Raw genomic sequence first — 19,051 nt, 5'->3', positions numbered from 1 at the left:
CCTCAATCAACGTGATGCACGTGACGAAGAACCTTTGCGTGAACCTGCTAGGCTTCTTTGGCGTGTATGGAAAGACAAAAGATACACCTGAGGCACGGGAGGACCTGCAACGTTTGCACGAAAAAGATGGCATGCATCCGAAGCAGTATAAAGGTCCTGCCAGCTACGCTCTTACGAAAGAAGAGAAACAAATCTTCTTTGAATGCCTGCTCAGTATGAAGGTCACGACTGGCTTCTCGTCGAATATAAAGGGAATAATAAATATGCCAGAGAAAAAGTTTCAGAACCTAAAGTCTCATGACTGCCACGTGATTATGACGCAACTGCTTCCGGTTGCATTGAGGGGGCTTCTACCGGAAAACGTCCGATTAGCCATTGTGAAGCTATGTGCATTCCTCAATGCAATCTCTCAGAAGGTGATCGATCCAGAAATCGTACCAAGGCTAAGGAGTGATGTGGCGCAATGTCTTGTCAGTTTCGAGCTGGGGTTCCCACCATCCTTCTTCAATATCATGACGCACGTCCTAGTTCATCTAGTCGACGAGATTGTCATCCTGGGCCCGTATTTCTACACAATATGTTCCCCTTTGAGAGGTTCATGGGAGTCCTAAAGAAATATGTCCGTAATCGCGCTAGGCCAGAAGGAAGCATCTCCATGGGCCATCAAACAAAGGATGTTATCGGGTTTTGTGTTGACTTCATTCCTGGCCTTAACAAGATAGGTCTCCCTAAATCGCGGTATGAGGGGAGACTGACTGGAAAAGGCACTCTTGGAAGAGACTCAATAATATGCAGGGACGGATATTCTTGGTCTCAAGAACACTACACAGTTCAACAGAACTCTACCTTGGTGACCCCGTATGTCGATGAACACAAGAATAGACTGCGCTCCAAACACCCGGAGCAGTGTGACGACTGGATTACATGTGAACACATCAGGACTTTCAGCAGTTGGTTGGAAACACGTCTCAGAGGTGACAACACTGTTTGTGATGAGTTGTACTTGTTGTCCAGGGGACCATCTTTGACTGTATTGACTTACAAAGGATACGAGATAAATGGGAATACATTTTACACGATCGCCCAAGATCAAAAGTGCACCAAGCAAAACAGCGGTGTCCGCTTTGATGCAGCAACCGAGAGCGGAAAGGATACATATTATAGTTACATAGTGGACATATGGGAACTTGACTACGGACCTTATTTTAAGGTCCCTTTGTTTAAGTGCAAATGGGTCAATCTGTTAGGCGGCGGGGTACAGGTAGACCCACAGTACGGAATGACAACAGTGGATCTGAAAAATCTTGGGTACACTGACGAACCGTTCGTCCTAGCCAATGATGTGGCACAGGTTATCTATGTGAAGGACATGTCTACCAAACCGAGAAAAAGAAAAGATAAGGAAGCGAATACATCATATGATGAGCCAAAGCGCCACATAGTTTTTCAGGAAAAAGGGACATCCTGGGAGTGGACGGCAAGACAGACATGTATGAAGATTATGAAAAGTTTCATGAAATTCCTCCCTTCAATGTCAAGGCTGACCCAAGCATCCTGATAAACAATGAAGATTATCCATGGTTACGGCGCAATAAGCAAATGACACAAGCGAAGAAAAAGTGAAGACTTTCTCCCGTAACTTTGTAACACACGAACATGCTACCATTGTCCATTTTGTACATGCACATGCTATGTGGGTGAAATTATGATACCATCCCCACTTTCAACTTTTTCAGAGTTCATTTGAAATGCTTTCATGTCTTATGGTTCGGCCCTCGTAATACTAATGGCACTAACAGAAAGTTTATATTTTTTCTAAAACTAATGGCACTAACAGAAAGTTTATATTTTGCTAACCTAAAAGAAAACAGAATTAAAAATTAAAGCAAAAAACAAAAGAAAATAAATAATGCAAAAAACAAATCAAAAAAACAGGAACAAACTATTTTTATAGTAAAGTTAATCACAAAATAAAATAAATAAAGCAACAAAGAAAACAAAAAAACTAAAAAAGTGTTTTCAAATTTGAAAACAAATGGCACTAACATAAAGTTTACAATTTTGCTAACCTAAAAGCAAACAGAATTAAAAATTAAAGCAAAAAACAAAATAAAATAAATAATGCAAAAAACAAATCAAAAAAAAGGAAATAACTATTTTTATAGTAAAGTTAATCACAAAATAAAATAAATAAAGCAACAAAGAAAACAAAAAAACTAAAAAAGTGTTTGCAAATTTGAAAACTAATGGCACTAACAGAAAGTTTATAATTTTTTCTAAAACTAATGGCACTAACAGAAAGTTTATAATTTTGCTAACCTAAAAGCAAACAGAATTAAAAATTAAAGAAAAAAACAAAAGAAAATAAATAATGCAAAAAACAAATCAAAAAACAGGAAAAAACTATTTTTATAGTAAACTTAATCACAAAATAAAATAAATAAAGCAACAAAGAAAACAAAAAAACTAAAAAAGTGTTTTCAAATTTGAAAACTAATGGCACTAACAGAAAGTTGATAATTTTTCTAAAACTAATGGCACTAACAGAAAGTTTATAATTTTGCTAACCTAAAAGCAAACAGAATTAAAAATTAAAGCAAAAAACAAAAGAAAATAAATAATTCAAAAAACAAATAAAAAAACAGGCAAAAACTATTTTTATAGTAAAGTTAATCACAAAATAAAATAAATAAAGCAACAAAGAAAACAAAAAAACTAAAAAAGTGTTTTCAAATTTGAAAACTAATGGCACTAACAGAAAGTTTATAATTTTTCTAAAACTAATGGCACTAACAGAAAGTTTATAATTTTGCTAACCTAAAAGCAAACAGAATTAAAAATTAAAGCAAAAAACAAAAGAAAATAAATAATGCAAAAAACTAATAAAAAAACAGGAAAAAACTATTTTTATAGTAAAGTTAATCACAAAATAAAATAAAGAAAGCAACAAAGAAAACAAAAAAATGCCACCTACTGGGCCACCACGGCCTGAATACGACTAGAAACCCTACCATGGGCCAGGATTCAGGCCCGCAGCAGGCCGAGTAGGCCCATAGACATTGCAGTGACAGATTAGGCCCGAAAGCCTGCAGTTGAGAGGAGCTCGGGAGGGTGGGCGCATCAGCGCTTATAAAGCACTCCTGAGCCCTCTCAACTAGCGAGGTGGGACTAAACTTTTGGGCGCGGGGCAGCACAACGCCATTGGTCCCGGTTGGTGGCACCAACCGGGACTAAAGGGGGCATTGGTCACGGTTCGTGTCACCAACCGTGACCAATGCCCCCCTTTAGTCCCGGTTGGTGCCACCAATCGGGACCATAGGCCTCTGCTTCCCGCCCTTTCGGCTGCTGAAAAGAGACCTATGGTCCCGGTTGGTGCCACCAACCGAGACCAATGCCCCCCTTAGTCCCGGTTTGTGCCACGAACCGAGACCAAAGGCCTGGGTATATAAGTAGCACTTGGGAAAATTTGACGAACTCATCGCCAGTTGCCCCCAGCCCGCACGACGACGCCGAGCTCATCGACGCCGCCAGGCTGCCCAGATCGACGCCGATCCGCTGCCCCGACACCGCCCACCGCCCAGACGCCGTCTGCGCGCCCCCGTCGTCGCCCCTGCCCCGTCGCCGCCAGGCTGCCCCGAAGCCGCCCGCCGCCCCCGCCGACACCGTCATCGTCGCCCGCACCGATTCCGGCCGGCGACCTCGACCCCTCCCCGCGCTGTGAGCCCCTGCCTCCTCTTTTCCTTCTCATTGCTGTCCCCGCACGTCATCCGTAAGCGCGCGCCACCGCCAACCATCATCGCCGTCGCCGTATAATGCTCATGTATATGCTCACTATATGTATGTATGTATGTATGTATGTGTTGGGTTTCGTAGTAATTTCAAAAATTTCCTACGCTCACGCAAGATCATGGTGATGCATAGCAACGAGAGGGGAGAGTGTGATCTACGTACCCTTGTAGATCGACAACGGAAGCGTTTGGTTGATGTAGTCGTATGTCTCCACGGCCGGACCGATCAAGCACCGAAACTACGGCACCTCCGAGTTCTAGCACACGTTCAGCTCGATGACGATCCCCGGACTCCGATCCAGCAAAGTGTCGGGGAAGAGTTCTGTCAGCACGATGGCGTGGTGACGATCTTGATGTACTACCGTCGCAGGGCTTCGCCGAAGCACCGCTACAATATTATCGAGGACTATGGTGGAAGGGGGCACCGCACACGTCTAAGAGTATGATCACGTGGATCAACTTGTGTTGTTCTGGGGTGCCCCTGTCTTCGTATATAAAGGCTCAAGGGGGGGTGCGGCCGGCCTAGGAGAGGCGCGCCAGGAGGAGTCCTACTCCCTTTGGGAGTAGGATTCCCCCCCAATCCTAGTTGGAATAGGATTCGCGGAGGGGGGAAAAGAGAGAGGGGGGCCGGCCCCCTCTCCTTGTCCTATTCGGACCAAGGGAGGGGAGGGGCGCGCGGCCCATCTTGGGCTGCTCCTTCTCTTTTCCACTAAGGCCCACTTAGGCCCATATAGCTCCCGGGGGGTTCCGGTAACCTCCCGGTACTCCGGTAAAATCCCGATTTCACCCGGAACACTTCCGTTATCCAAACATAGGCTTCCAATGTATCAATATTTATGTCTCGACCATTTCGAGACTCCTCGTCATGTCCGTGATCACATCCGGGACTCCGAACAACCTTCGGTACATCAAAATGCATAAACTCATAATATAACTGTCATCGTAACCTTAAGCGTGCGGACCCTACGGGTTCGAGAACAATGTAGACATGACGGAGACACGTCTCCGGTCAATAACCAATAGCCGAACCTGGATGCTCATATTGGCTCCTACATATTCTACGAAGATCTTTTATCGGTTAGACCGCATAACAACATACGTTGTTCCCTTTGTCATCGGTATGTTACTTGCTCGAGATTCGATCGTTGATATCCTATACCTAGTTCAATCTCGTTACCGGCAAGTCTCTTTACTCGTTCTGTAATACATCATCCCGCAACTAACTCATTAGTTGCAATGCTTGCAAGGCTTAAGTGATGTGCATTACCGAGAGGGCCCAGAGATACCTCTTCGACAATCGGAGTGACAAATCCTAATCTCAAAATACGCCAACCCAACATGTACCTTTGGAGACACCTGTAGAGCTCCTTTATAATCACCCAGTTATGTTGTGACGTTTGGTAGCACACAAAGTGTTCCTCTGGCAAACGGGAGTTGCATAATCTCATAGTCATAGGAACATGTATAAGTCATGAAGAAAGCAATAGCAACATACTAAACGATCGGGTGCTAAGCTAATGGAATGGGTCATGTCAATCAGATCATTCAACTAATGATGTGATCCTGTTAATCAAATAACAACTCTTTGTCCATGGTTAGGAAACATAACCATCTTTGATTAACGAGCTAGTCAAGTAGAGGCATACTAGTGACACTCTGTTTGTCTATGTATTCACACATGTATTATGTTTCCGGTTAATACAATTCTAGCATGAATAATAAACATTTATCATGATATAAGGAAATAAATAATATCTTTATTATTGCCTCTAGGGCATATTTCCTTCAGTCTCCCACTTGCACTAGAGTCAATAATCTAGATCACATCGCCATGTGATTTAACATCAATAGTTCACATCTTTATGTGATTGGTTCACATCTCCATGTGACTAACACCCAAAGGGTTTACTAGATTCAATAATCTAGTTCACATCGCTATGTGATTAAGACCCAAAAAGTGATCATGTTTTGCTTGTGAGAGAAGTTTAGTCAACGGGTCTGCCACATTCAGATCCGCATGTATTTTGCAAATTTCTATGTCAACAATGCTCTGCATGGAGCTACTCTAGCTAATTGCTCCCACTTTCAATATGCATCCAGATTGAGACTTAGAGTCATCTGGATCAGTGTCAAAACTTGCATCGACGTAACCCTTTACGATGAACCTTTTGTCACCTCTGTAATCGAGAAACATATCCTTATTCCAGTAAAGATAATTTTGACCGCTGTCCATTGATCTACTCCTAGATCACTATTGTACTCCCTCTCTTAACACAGTGTATGGTATACAATAGATCTGGTACACAGCATGGCATACTTTATAGAACCTATGACTGAGGCATAGGGAATGACTTTCATTCTCTTTCTATCTTCTGCCGTGGTCGGGCTTTGAGTCCTACTCAACTTCACACCTTGTAACACAGGCAAGAACTCTTTCTTTGACTGTTCCATTTTGAACTACTTCAAAATCTTGTCAAGGTATGTACTCATTGAAAAAAAACTTATCAAGCGTCTTGATCTATATCTATAGATCTTGATGCTCAATATGTAAGCAGCTTCACCGAGGTCTTTCTTTGAATAATTCCTTTCAAACACTCCTTTATGCTTTGCAGAATAATTCTACATTATTTCCGATCAACAATATGTCATTCACATATACTTATCAGAAATGCTGTAGTGCTCCCACTCACTTTCTTGTAAATACAGGCTTCATCGTAAGTCTGTATAAAACTATATGCTTTGATCATCTTATCAAAGCATATATTCCAACTCCGAGATGCTTGCACCAGTCCATAGATGGATCGCTGGAGCTTGCTTATTTTGTTAGCTCCCTTTGGATCGACAAAACCTTCCGGTTGTATCATATACAACTCTTCTTCCAGAAATCCATTCAGGAATGCAGTTTTGACATCCATCTGCCAAATTTCATAATCATAAAATGCGGCAATTGCTAACATGATTCGGACAGACTTAAGCATCGCTACGGGTGAGAAGGTCTCATCGTAGTCAATCCCTTGAACTTGCCGAAACCCTTTTGTGACAAGTCGAGCTTTGTAGACAGTAATATTACCGTCGGCGTCAGTCTTCTTCTTGAAGATCCATTTATTCTCAATTGCTTGCCGATCATTGCGCAAGTCAACCAAAGTCCATACTTTGTTCTCATACATGGATCCCATCTCAGATTTCATGGCTTCAAGCCATTTTGCGGAATCTGGGCTCACCATCGCTTCTTCATAGTTCGTAGGTTCATCATGATCTAGTAGCATGTCTTCCAGAACAGGATTACCGTACCACTCTGGTGCGGATCTCACTCTGGTTGATCTACGAGGTTCAGTAGTATCTTGTTCTGAAGTTTCATGATCATTATCATTAGCTTCCTCACTAATTGGTGTAGGTGTCACAGAAACAGTTTTCTGTGATGCACTACTTTCCAATAAGGGAGCAGGTACAGTTACCTCGTCAAGTTCTACTTTCCTCCCACTCACTTCTTTCGAGAGAAACTCCTTCTCTGGAAAGGATCCATTCTTAGCAACGAATGTCTTGCCTTCGGATCTGTGATAGAAGGTGTACCCAATAGTCTCCTTTGGGTATCCTATGAAGACATATTTCTCCGATTTGGGTTTGAGCTTATCAGGATGAAACTTTTTCATATAAGCATCACAATCCCAAACTTTAAGAAACGACAACTTTGGTTTCTTGCCAAACCACAGTTCAGATTGTGTCGTCTCAACGGACTTAGATGGTGCCCTTTTAAACGTGAATGCAGCTGTCTTTAATGCATAACCCCAAAACGATAGTGGTAGATCGGTAAGAGACATCATAGATCACACCATATCTAATAAAGTACGGTTATGATGTTCGGACACACCATTATGCTGTGGTGTTCCAGGTGGCGTGAGTAGTGAAACTATTTCACATTGTTTTAACTGAAGACCAAACTCGTAACTCAAATATTTGTCTCCGCGATCAGATCGTAGAAACTTTATTTTCTTGTCATGATGATTTTCCACTTCACTCTGAAATTCTTTTCAAATGTTTCAGACTTATGTTTCATCAAGTAGATATACCCATATCTGCTCAAATCATCTGTGAAGTTCAAAAAATAACGATACTTGCCGTGAGCCTTAACACTCATCGGACCGCATACATCAGTATGTATTATTTCCAATAAGTCAGTTGCTCGCTCCGGAGAACGGAGTCTTAGTCATCTTGCCCATGAGGCATGGTTCGCAAGCATCAAGTGATTCATAATCAAGTGATTCCAAAATCCCATCAGCATGGAGTTTCTTCATGCGCTTTACACCAATATGACCTAAACGGCAGTGCTACAAATAAGTTGCACTATCATTATTAACTTTGCATCTTTTGGTTTCAATATTATGATTATGTGTATCACTACGATCGAGATCCAACGAATTATTTTCATTGGGTGTGTAACTATATAAGGTTTTATTCATGTAAACAGAACAACAATTTATTCTCTTACTTAAATGAATAACCGTATTATAATAAACATGATCAAATCATATTCATGCTTAACGCAAATACCAAATAACACTTATTCAGGTTCAACACTAATCCCGAAAGTATAGGGAGTGTGCGATGATGATCATATCAATCTTGGAATCACTTCCAACACACATCGTCACTTCACCCTTAACTAGTCTCTGTTTATTCTGCAACTCCCGTTTCGAGTTACTAATCTTAGTAACTGAACTAGTATCAAATACTGAGGGGTTGCTATAAACACTAGTAAAGTACACATCAATAACATGTATATCAAATATACTTATGTTCACTTTGCCATCCTTCTTATCTGCCAATCACTTGGGGTAGTTCTGCTTCCAGTGACCAGTCCCTTTGCAGTAGAAACACTTAGTCTCAGGCTTAGGAACAGACTTGGACTTCTTCACTTGAGCAGCAACTTGCTTGCTGTTTTTCTTGAAGTTCCCCTTCTTCCCTCTGCCCTTTTCTTGAAACCAGTGGTCTTGTCTACCATCAACACTTGATGTTTTTCTCGATTTCTACCTTCGTCAATTTCCGCATTACGAAGAGCTTGGGAATCGTTTCCGTTATCCCTTGCATATCATAGTTCATCACGAAGTTCTACTAACTTGGTGATGGTGACTAGAGAATTCTGTCAATCACTATCTTATCTGGAAGATTAACTCCCACTTGATTCAAGCGATTGTAGTACTCAGACAATCTGGGCACATGCTCACTAGTTGAGCAATTCTCCTCCATCTTTTAGCTATAGAACTTGTTGGAGACTTCATATCTCTCAACTCGGGTATTTGCTTGAAATATCAACTTCAACTCCTGGAACATCTCATATGCTCCATGACGTTCAAAACGTCTTTGAAGTCCCGATTCTAAGCCATTAAGCATGGTGCACTAAACTATCAAGTAATCATCATATTGAGCTAGCCAAACGTTCATAACGTCTGCATCTGCTCCTGCAATAGGTCAGTCACCTAGCGGTGCATCAAGGACATAATTCTTCTGTGCAGCAATGAGGATAAACCTCAGATCACGGATCCAATCCGCATCATTGCTACTAACATCTTTCAACACAATTTTCTATAGGAACATATCAAAATAAACACAGGGAAGCAACAACGCGAGCTATTGATCTACAACATAATTTGCAAAATACTACCAGGACTAAGTTCATGATAAATTTAAGTTCAATTAATCATATTACTTAAGAACTCCCACTTAGATAGACATCCCTCTAATCCTCTAAGTGATTACGTGATCCAAATCAACTAAACCATGTCCGATCATCACGTGAGATGGAGTAGTTTCATTGGTGAACATCACTATGTTGATCATATCTACTATATGATTCACGCTCGACCTTTCGGTCTCCGTGTTCCGAGGCCATATCTGTATATGCTTGGCTCGTCAAGTATAACCTAAGTATTCCGCGTGTGCAACTGTTTTGCACCCGTTGTATTTGAACGTAGAGCCTATCACACCCGATCATCACGTGGTGTCTCAGCACGAAGAACTTTCGCAACGGTGCATACTTAGGGAGAACACTTCTTGATAATTTAGTGAGAGATCATCTTATAATGCTACCGTCAATCAAAGCAAGATAAGATGCATAAAAGATAAACATCACATGCAATCAATATAAGTGATATGATATGGCCATCATCATCTTGTGCTTGTGATCTCCATCTCCGAAGCACCGTCATGATCACCATCGTCACCGGCGCGACACCTTGATCTCCATCGTAGCATCGTTGTCGTCTCGCCAATCTTATGCTTCCACGACTATCGCTACCGCTTAGTGATAAAGTAAAGCATTACAGCGCGATTGCATTGCATACAATAAAGCGACAACCATATGGCTCCTGCCAGTTGCCGATAACTCGGTTACAAAACATGATCATCTCATACAATAAAATTTAGCATCATGTCTTGACCATATCACATCACAACATGCCCTGCAAAAACAAGTTAGACGTCCTCTACTTTGTTGTTGCATGTTTTACGTGGCTGCTACGGGCTTAAGCAAGAACCAATCTTACCTACGCATCAAAACCACAACGATAGTTTGTCAAGTTGGTGCTGTTTTAACCTTCGCAAGGACCGGGCGTAGCCACACTTGGTTCAACTAAAGTTGGAGAAACTGTCACCCGCAAGCCACCTATGTGCAGAGCACGTCGGGAGAACCGGTCTCGCGTAAGCGTACGCGTAATGTCGGACCGGGCCACTTCGTCCAACAATACCGCCGAACCAAAGTATGACATGCTGGTAAGCAGTATGACTTATATCACCCACAACTCACTTGTGTTCTACTTGTGCATATAACATCAACATATAAAACCTAGGCTCGGATGCCACTGTTGGGTTTCGTAGTAATTTCAAAAATTTCCTACGCTCACGCAAGATCATGGTGATGCATAGCAACGAGAGGGGAGAGTGTGATCTACGTACCCTTGTAGATCGACAACGGAAGCGTTTGGTTGATGTAGTCGTACGTCTCCACGGCCCGACCGATCAAGCACCGAAACTACGACACCTCCGAGTTCTAGCACACGTTCAGCTCGATGACAATCCCCGGACTCCGATCCAGCAAAGTGTCGGGGAAGAGTTCCGTCAGCACGACGGCGTGGTGACGATCTTGATGTACTACCGTCGCAGGGCTTCGCCTAAGCACCGCTACAATATTATCGAGGACTATGGTGGAAGGGGGCACCGCACACGGCTAAGAGTATGATCACGTGGATCAACTTGTGTTGTACTGGGGTGCCCCTGTCTCCGTATATAAAGGCTCAAGGGGGGGGGGTGCGGCCGGCCTAGGAGAGGCGCGCCAGGAGGAGTCCTACTCCCTCTGGGAGTAGGATTCCCCCCCCCCCCCAATCCTAGTTGGAATAGGATTCGCGGAGGGGGGAAAAGAGAGAGGGGGGCCGGCCCCCTCTCCTTGTCCTATTCGGACCAAGGGAGGGGAGGGGCGCGCAGCCCATCTTGGGCTGCTCCTTCTCTTTTCCACTAAGGCCCACTTAGGCCCATATAGCTCCCGGGGGGTTCCGGTAACCTCCCGGTACTCCGGTAAAATCCCGATTTCACCCGGAACACTTCCGTTATCCAAACATAGGCTTCCAATATATCAATCTTTATGTCTCGACCATTTCGAGACTCCTCGTCATGTCCGTGATCACATCCGGGACTCCGAACAACCTTCAGTACATCAAAATGCATAAACTCATAATATAACTGTCATCGTAACCTTAAGCGTGCGGACCCTACGGGTTCGAGAACAATGTAGACATGATCGAGACACGTCTCCGGTCAATAACCAATAGCGGAACCTGGATGCTCATATTGGCTCCTACATATTCTACGAAGATCTTTTATCGGTTAGGCCGCATAACAACATACGTTGTTCCCTTTGTCATCGGTATGTTACTTGCCCGAGATTCGATCGTTGGTATCCTATACCTAGTTCAATCTCGTTACCGGCAAGTCTCTTTACTCGTTCTGTAATACATCATCCCGCAACTAACTCATTAGTTGCAATGCTTGCAAGGCTTAAGTGATGTGCATTACCGAGAGGGCCCAGAGATACCTCTCCGACAATCGGAGTGACAAATCCTAATCTCGAAATACGCCAACCCAACATGTACCTTTGGAGACACCTGTAGAGCTCCTTTATAATCACCCAGTTACGTTGTGACGTTTGGTAGCACACAAAGTGTTCCTGTGGCAAACGGGAGTTGCATAATCTCATAGTCATAGGAACATGTATAAGTCATGAAGAAAGCAATAGCAACATACTAAACGATCGGGTGCTAAGCTAATGGAATGGGTCATGTCAATCAGATCATTCAACTAATGATGTGATCCCGTTAATAAAATAACAACTCTTTGTCCATGGTTAGGAAACATAACCATCTTTGATTAACGAGCTAGTCATGTAGAGGCATACTAGTGACACTCTGTTTGTCTATGTATTCACTCATGTATTATGTTTCCGGTTAATACAATTCTAGCATGAATAATAAACATTTATCATGATATAAGGAAATAAATAATATATTTATTATTGCCTCTAGGGCATATTTCCTTCAGTATGTTCACTGTATAATGCTCTGTATATGCTGTATATATAATGCTCGTTTTTGCATTTTTTTTGTTACCAAGAAAAAGGTCTATTTTTTGTTGATATGTATGTTCATATGCTCATTAATATTTAAAAAAAATGTTCATATGCTCATTTAAGAAAATGTTCATATGTAACATTTAAGAAAAAAAGTAAATGTATGTATGTTCATATGCAAAGAATTATTTTTGGATGAAATGAGATGAGATGAGATGTGTTTTGTGTTGGAGAAGAAAATAGGAAGAAGGAAGAAGGAAGAAGAAGTAAAAGAGGGTCGAGGGGGGGGGGTCGATATACTCCCTCCCCGATAACAATTTTTTCCATGTATATATGCAAAAGTTACATTTTTAGAAAAGTTTTATATATCTAGCTAGAAAGAAGGAAGAAGAAGAAAAAGAAGGAGAGGAAAAAGGAAAATAAGAAGAGGAAGAAAGGAGAAGAAGAGGGGAGGAAGAAGGGGAAAAATAAATAAGAAAAAGACAAAAAAGAAGAGGAGAGAAGAAAGGAATAGAGGAGAAGAAGAGAAAATAGAATATATTCCCTCCCCGATAACAATTTTTTTCCATGTATATATGCAAAAGTTACATTTTTAGAAAAGTTTTATATATCTAGCTAGAAAGAAGGAAGAAGAAGAAAAAGAAGGAGAGGAAAAAGGAAAATAAGAAGAGAAAGAAAGGAGAAGAAGAGGAGAGGAAGAAGGGGGAAAATAAATAAGAAAAAGAAAAAAAAAGAAGAGGAGAAGAAGAAAGGAATAGAGGAGAAGAAGAGAAAATAGAATATATTCTATTTTCTCTTCTTCTCCTCTTTTTTTTTTCTTCTTTTTCTTCGATCTTCTGCTCTAGATATTCATTTCTTATTCTCCTCTTTTTATTTCAGGGTCGTCTAGGGGTTGAGGGTTCCAGGGTCGTTGAGGGTTCGAGGGGTCGAGGATCGCCGAGGGGTCGAGAGAGGTTTCCTAGTGTCAAAGTATTGAAGAAATCCATGGCTTCATCATTAGCCGGAAGTAACCAGGGCATGACGAAGTCCTCCAAAGTTATTTTGGAATGGTGTCCCGGATAGGATAATTTGCCTTTTCTATGAATTTCAGCAAAGGCCTTCCAAATAACGATATTTGGAAGGTTCTTGCTGAACATTGTACCAAAAGCGAATTATCCTATCTAGGACTCCGTTCCAAAATAACTTTGGAGAGCTTCGTACCATCATGCACCTATTACTTTCGCCTAATGATGAAGACATGGTTTTGTTGAATCCTTTGACACTAGGCAACCTTCCGACCCCTCGGCGATCCTCTCGAACATGAGAGGAAGAAGAGGATAAAAAAAGAAGAGGAAGAAGAAAAAAAAAGAGGAGAAGAAAGAATAGAGGAGTTCTTCTCCTCTATTCTTTCTTCTCCTCTTTTTTTTCTTCTTCTTCCTCTTTTTTTATCGGGAACGAGGGTCGTCGAGGGACATATAGATGTAGTGTCGTCGTTGTCGATATATACCCCCTCCCGATAGCTTCAACACGTGGGGGGGGGGGGTCGAGGCCAATAATTAATATATATGATTCCTTACTATGATTAGGTAGCTAGTTCTATGTTTGGCACTAATATATCCATCTATCATGTTTGAATAATAATTGCCATGTTGTAAATATTTGTAGAAACTATGGACACCGCCCTAGACGAAGCAAAAGAAGCGTTGTTGAGGGACATAATCGCAGAAGGAAGTGATGCCGTCTCGTTGTTTCTCAATGACACCAATGGTCTGGAAGGAGAGGATGAAGAAGCTGGCTACGGTGACCTAATGCCGGTGCAAGAAGAAGAACATGAGGACGGCTCCGGTGACCCAATGCCGGTGCAAGAAGGAGACCGTGATGACGGCTCCGGTGATCGAACCGAGTCCGGCCAGGTATATATATTAGTTAAGCCTGTGCTGACTAGCTGATTGATGCATTCATTGTTTTGGTATGTACACATATTAATTAAGTCTTTGTTCTTTTTTCTAGCCCTCCAGATCGAGCACAACTTTGGTAAAGAGACGAGGCCCGAAGAAAAAGTTGAGCTCGGATGAAAAGTTTGAGATCATAGCAATCGCGCCCGACGGCCAACCGATTAAACCCCTCTGGACAAAGAGCGCATTTGTTGCTCAGTGCGGGGTTCTGGTTAGGGACAAGATCCCGATAAGCATCCAGCAATGGTTTAAGCCGGCTACAGAAGACCCTGAGGTGTCTTATATCAATGATATGCAGAAAAATGATCTTTGGACTGAGCTGAAGTCAAATTTCACCCTACCGCCAGAGGATAATCCAGAGAACCCAGTTAAAGAGCAATTAATCAAGTCTTTTGCTCTTAAGAGGATGGCAGAACTATTCAGGAGGTGGAAGAAAGAGCTGAATAAGTTTGTCGAAAATAATGAGACACCAGAATTCAAGGGCAGATATGAGAAGATCAGAGATCACTGGCCCGCATTTGTGGCCCACAAGACATCGGAAAAGAGTAAGAAGATGTCGACGACAAACAAGCAAAATGCTGCGAAGAAGATGCTTCACCATCGCACGGGGTCAGGTGGCTACCTCGTAGCCCGGCCTAAGTGGGCCAAGACTAACAATGATCTAGTTGATAAAGGGATCGAACCAGAGACAATTAGCTGGCCAGACCGTTGCCGGACTTGGTTCTTCGGGGCTGGCGGAACCTTGGACTCTATAACAGGGAAGTGCATTTGGACGAACGATCAAATGGACATACCAGTCAGGAAGCTTAAGCAGTATATCGAAGCAGCGCAGCAAGGGAAGTTCTTTTCAGACAGAGAAAACGATGAGCTCACAATGGCCCTCGGGAATCCTGAGCACCCTGGACGGACACGAGGCACGCCAGGCTTCATTCCGTGGAAGGTTGGGTTTCCGAACGCAGGCGGTTACAAATCCCATGAGAGGAGGAAAAAAGTGCAGCAGACCCAAATGCAGCCGCTGCAAGCAAGGGTAGACGCGATAGAGGAACGAGCAGCAAATCGCATCAAACGTACTACCGAAGCTTCTCCCGAAGCAACCCCGCCATCTCAGCGCAGAAGCAGCGTGGCTTCCACCGAGCTGCTTCAGCCGGAGCATGCCTTGATGGCTCCTGCCAGCTATCCCGTGGATGCTATCACGGAGTCTCAAAATTGCCACCTTATGACGCAATGGATGAATTTGAAGGTCAAGGCGGCTGTTGGCTCTGTTTATCCTACTGAACCCGGCGTAACTTTTCACTGCCGGCTGATTCCAGAAGGATATGCTAGGGTGATGGTGGATGAAATAACGGAGGGATTTGAGGACCTCCAGCTTGACCACCCTACCGGTGAAGGGGAGACTCGGCTGGGGTCTGCTCTGAAGACTCCATGCCTATGGCGGAAGGAGCTCATCAACCTTCCGAACTGGACGCCTCCGCCTCCTCCTCCTCCTCCGGCGAGTCAGGGCACTCCGCCTCCTCCACCGCCTCCTCCTCCGACGAGTGACGATCAGGGCCCTCGGCCGGCTCCTTCTCCGGCGCGTGGCGGCACTCCGCCTGCGCCAGCGCGCCCGAGCAGCCAGCATCCTCCTTCTCCGCCTCGTCAGCAAGGGCGGAAGAGACCCGCCGCCGCTCCAGTCCTTCTCCTCCGCCTCGTAAGCAAGTGAAGAAGACAACCGCTTCGTCTGCTCGGCCGGCGTCTAGCAGTACAACCAGAGGCGAGAGGATATACAGATTCGGTCCTTCTCTGAAGAGTCCACAGAAGTTACCATACGAGAGGACCCCGGAGGAGAACGCGAAGATCGCGCGAACCGAAGTGGATGACTGGTTTCAAGGGTTGAGAGCAAAGAGACATCCACCTCCGGAGGAGAAGGTAGATCCGGTGAAAGTGAAGCGCACTCTGGCTGCCCTGGCAAAACCACCCAAGTCTCCGCCGAAAGGCAACTATGAGCGCATTATTGCAAAGACATGGGCCGAAGCGGAGCGGTCGGGAGGTACAGTCAGTGATCAAAGGCTGAAAGAACGATGAGCAGCTGGGAAAAAAATTGCCCAGCTCGGCGAACAAGCGAAGCAATCGTGCCCCCCCCTCAAGGTGCCTAGCGACATCGTCGATCCGAGGATGGTGCCTGGTTATGGCAATGTTGATGATTACCTGCCCGACGATGTACATTATGATCCCATGGAGGTGCAGATACACAGATACGAGTACGGGAAGCCTCTCGTCAAAGATGAAAAATCTTTAACAACAATGATGCAAAGATTACATGATTGGTACTTGAAAATCTGCAGAGAGTCTGGGGGGAGGAGTACTTTGTATGCGAGAGTTAAACTGGAGCATGACCTCGTTGGAATTGAACTGTTGCCTATTCCATTTGAGGAGTTCTGTCAGTTTTTCAATCAATTGGCCCTCGATAAAACAACGATCACCTGCTACTGTCCGTAAGTACTACTACTTCTGTCATTAAGTCTCTCTATATAGCTCATCTCTTTCATTGCATGTATTTATAATTATCCTCACTATATTATGCAGAATGAAGATCGCCGAATTGAAGAAAAGACAAATCGGTGATATTGGGTTCGTTAACACATATCTCATAGATGCAACTGAGGTTGAACATCGTCCCGGAGATACCGAGGCCAACTTGCTACGATCATTCAAAAAAATGAAAACAAAGATATAATACTCTTTTCTTACAACTTCAAGTGAGTGTTACTGTCTTGTGCATATTCGGTTTCCCTTATATATTAGTCCAGGTTATAGTAATGTAATTGATGAGTTATGCATGCGTGTGCAGTTTCCACTATATTCTCCTAGAGTTAGGCTTGAGCAGGGAGTAGTAACCGTCTTGGACTCTAAACGAAAAGATCCCCAGGAGTATGCGGACATGACTGAAATCCTCAAGAAGTAAGTTAAATCGATCATTATCCACCATATCAGCAACTTTGTTCATTTCCTGATATCAAGTAATTGTTTTCTTTGTCCGGCAGGGTTTGGAGAAAATTCACCAGAAAAGTTCCGGGACTGCCGAAGGAGCTGGAATTTAGACACCCGAAAGTAAGTACTATAGTAGCATGTTCCGCGCATCTCCTAGTGATTCAAGCGCTAGTTTCATCAATACCATTTAGCATTCTTGCTTATCAGTTTGATTGACCTCTATTTCTTGTAAAGTGGTTGTGGCAGGAACAAGGGAATGATTTCTGTGGATACTACGTCTGCGAGTCCATCCGCCACACGACCTGTGAGCGGGGCGGGTACTCTGACGAACAATATGAAGTACGTAAATAACAACATTCACAATTTTATTTTATTACCATCATTTGTATTGAGTTTCATTCATTCATATATATATGTATTGACCCCCTTCTTCACATTAGATGTTTCGGAAGCGGGATGAACTCCTAGCACCAGCTCGCATGCGAGCAATTCAAGAGGAATTGGCGGCATTATTTCTTGACCACGTGATCGCTGAAGACGGAGAATACTATGTGGACCATGAGTCCGTATGATTATATTTGTAAGAGATAATTATTGTATATATGTAGCCGGTAGTGTCGGATAGATATACGAGAACTTGTTGTTCGACCAATCTCTCGGAGAAGGAGAGGTGGTCGATATCACTTCTCTCTGTATGCATATATGTTCATGACGATCTTCTGTTTCCTTCGTTTGCTTACTAGCTAGCTAGCGTGTCTAGTCCTCTCTATACGTATGTATAGTACGTAGCGTCGACCAAGCACGGACATAAGAGAGGACACTTCTCTCTATTAATTATAACTAGCTAACACAATATATGAAACACCTAAATTAACCCCCCAAAACCCCCAAACCCCGCCCCTTTCAAAAAAAACAAAAACCCCAGCCACAGAAATGCTGACGCGTGGATGCCTATTGGTCCCGGTTGGTACCACCAACCGGGACCAAAGGGTCTTCTGCCTGGGCTCTGCGCACAGGCCACGTGGAGGCCCATCAGTCCTGGTTCTGGATTGAACCGGGACTAAATGGACAGGGCATTAGTACCGACACTTTAGTCCCGGTTCAGGAACCGAGACTAAAGGCCCTTACGAACCGGGACAACAGGCCCTTTTTCTACCAGTGTTGTGAACATGCTAAGATGCTCAACATTTATTTATATTTGTTTGCGGATATCATATACGCACCAATTCTCCTAAGGGTTCTAATTTCCTAATTCAAAATTCATCCAAACATTCTGTTTCCACTTTTTTGCTGATATCTTTGGCAGTCAACTGATGAATCCAGCCTGGCCTAGTCGTGCACATGCACACAGAGGGTGTACTAGATATTTTCACAAGCAGAAAAGAGAGGGTGTACTAGATATCCTTTCCTTAGATCAGATACATGGAAAATTGAAACTTAATGCCTAAATGTATATAAAACAAGAACTCATAGATGTCTCGGTTCATCATATACATGGAAAGACACATAAAAGATTAACCTACGATCTCAATAAACATCATAGTATGCAAATTTATGATAACATAATCATGTCTCCTTTGTCCTCGCCTATCACCTTATCATAAGGTGTTGTGCGTTAGGCCATTTTGTGAAGTTGGATTTTTTTTCCATAATCATGCTGCAATGGATTGATTCCTTTGAATAGTGCTTGTAGTATTCTCTAGTGATATAAATCACCAGTAGGATGCCTCCAATTTTCAGTTAAGACATTA

This window comes from Triticum urartu, chromosome 2A, assembly GCF_056163025.1.
Source record: "Triticum urartu cultivar PI428250 chromosome 2A, HENAU_Tu73, whole genome shotgun sequence".
Classification (NCBI taxonomy): Eukaryota; Viridiplantae; Streptophyta; class Magnoliopsida; order Poales; family Poaceae; genus Triticum; species Triticum urartu.
Note: the sequence above shows the minus strand (reverse complement) of the source record.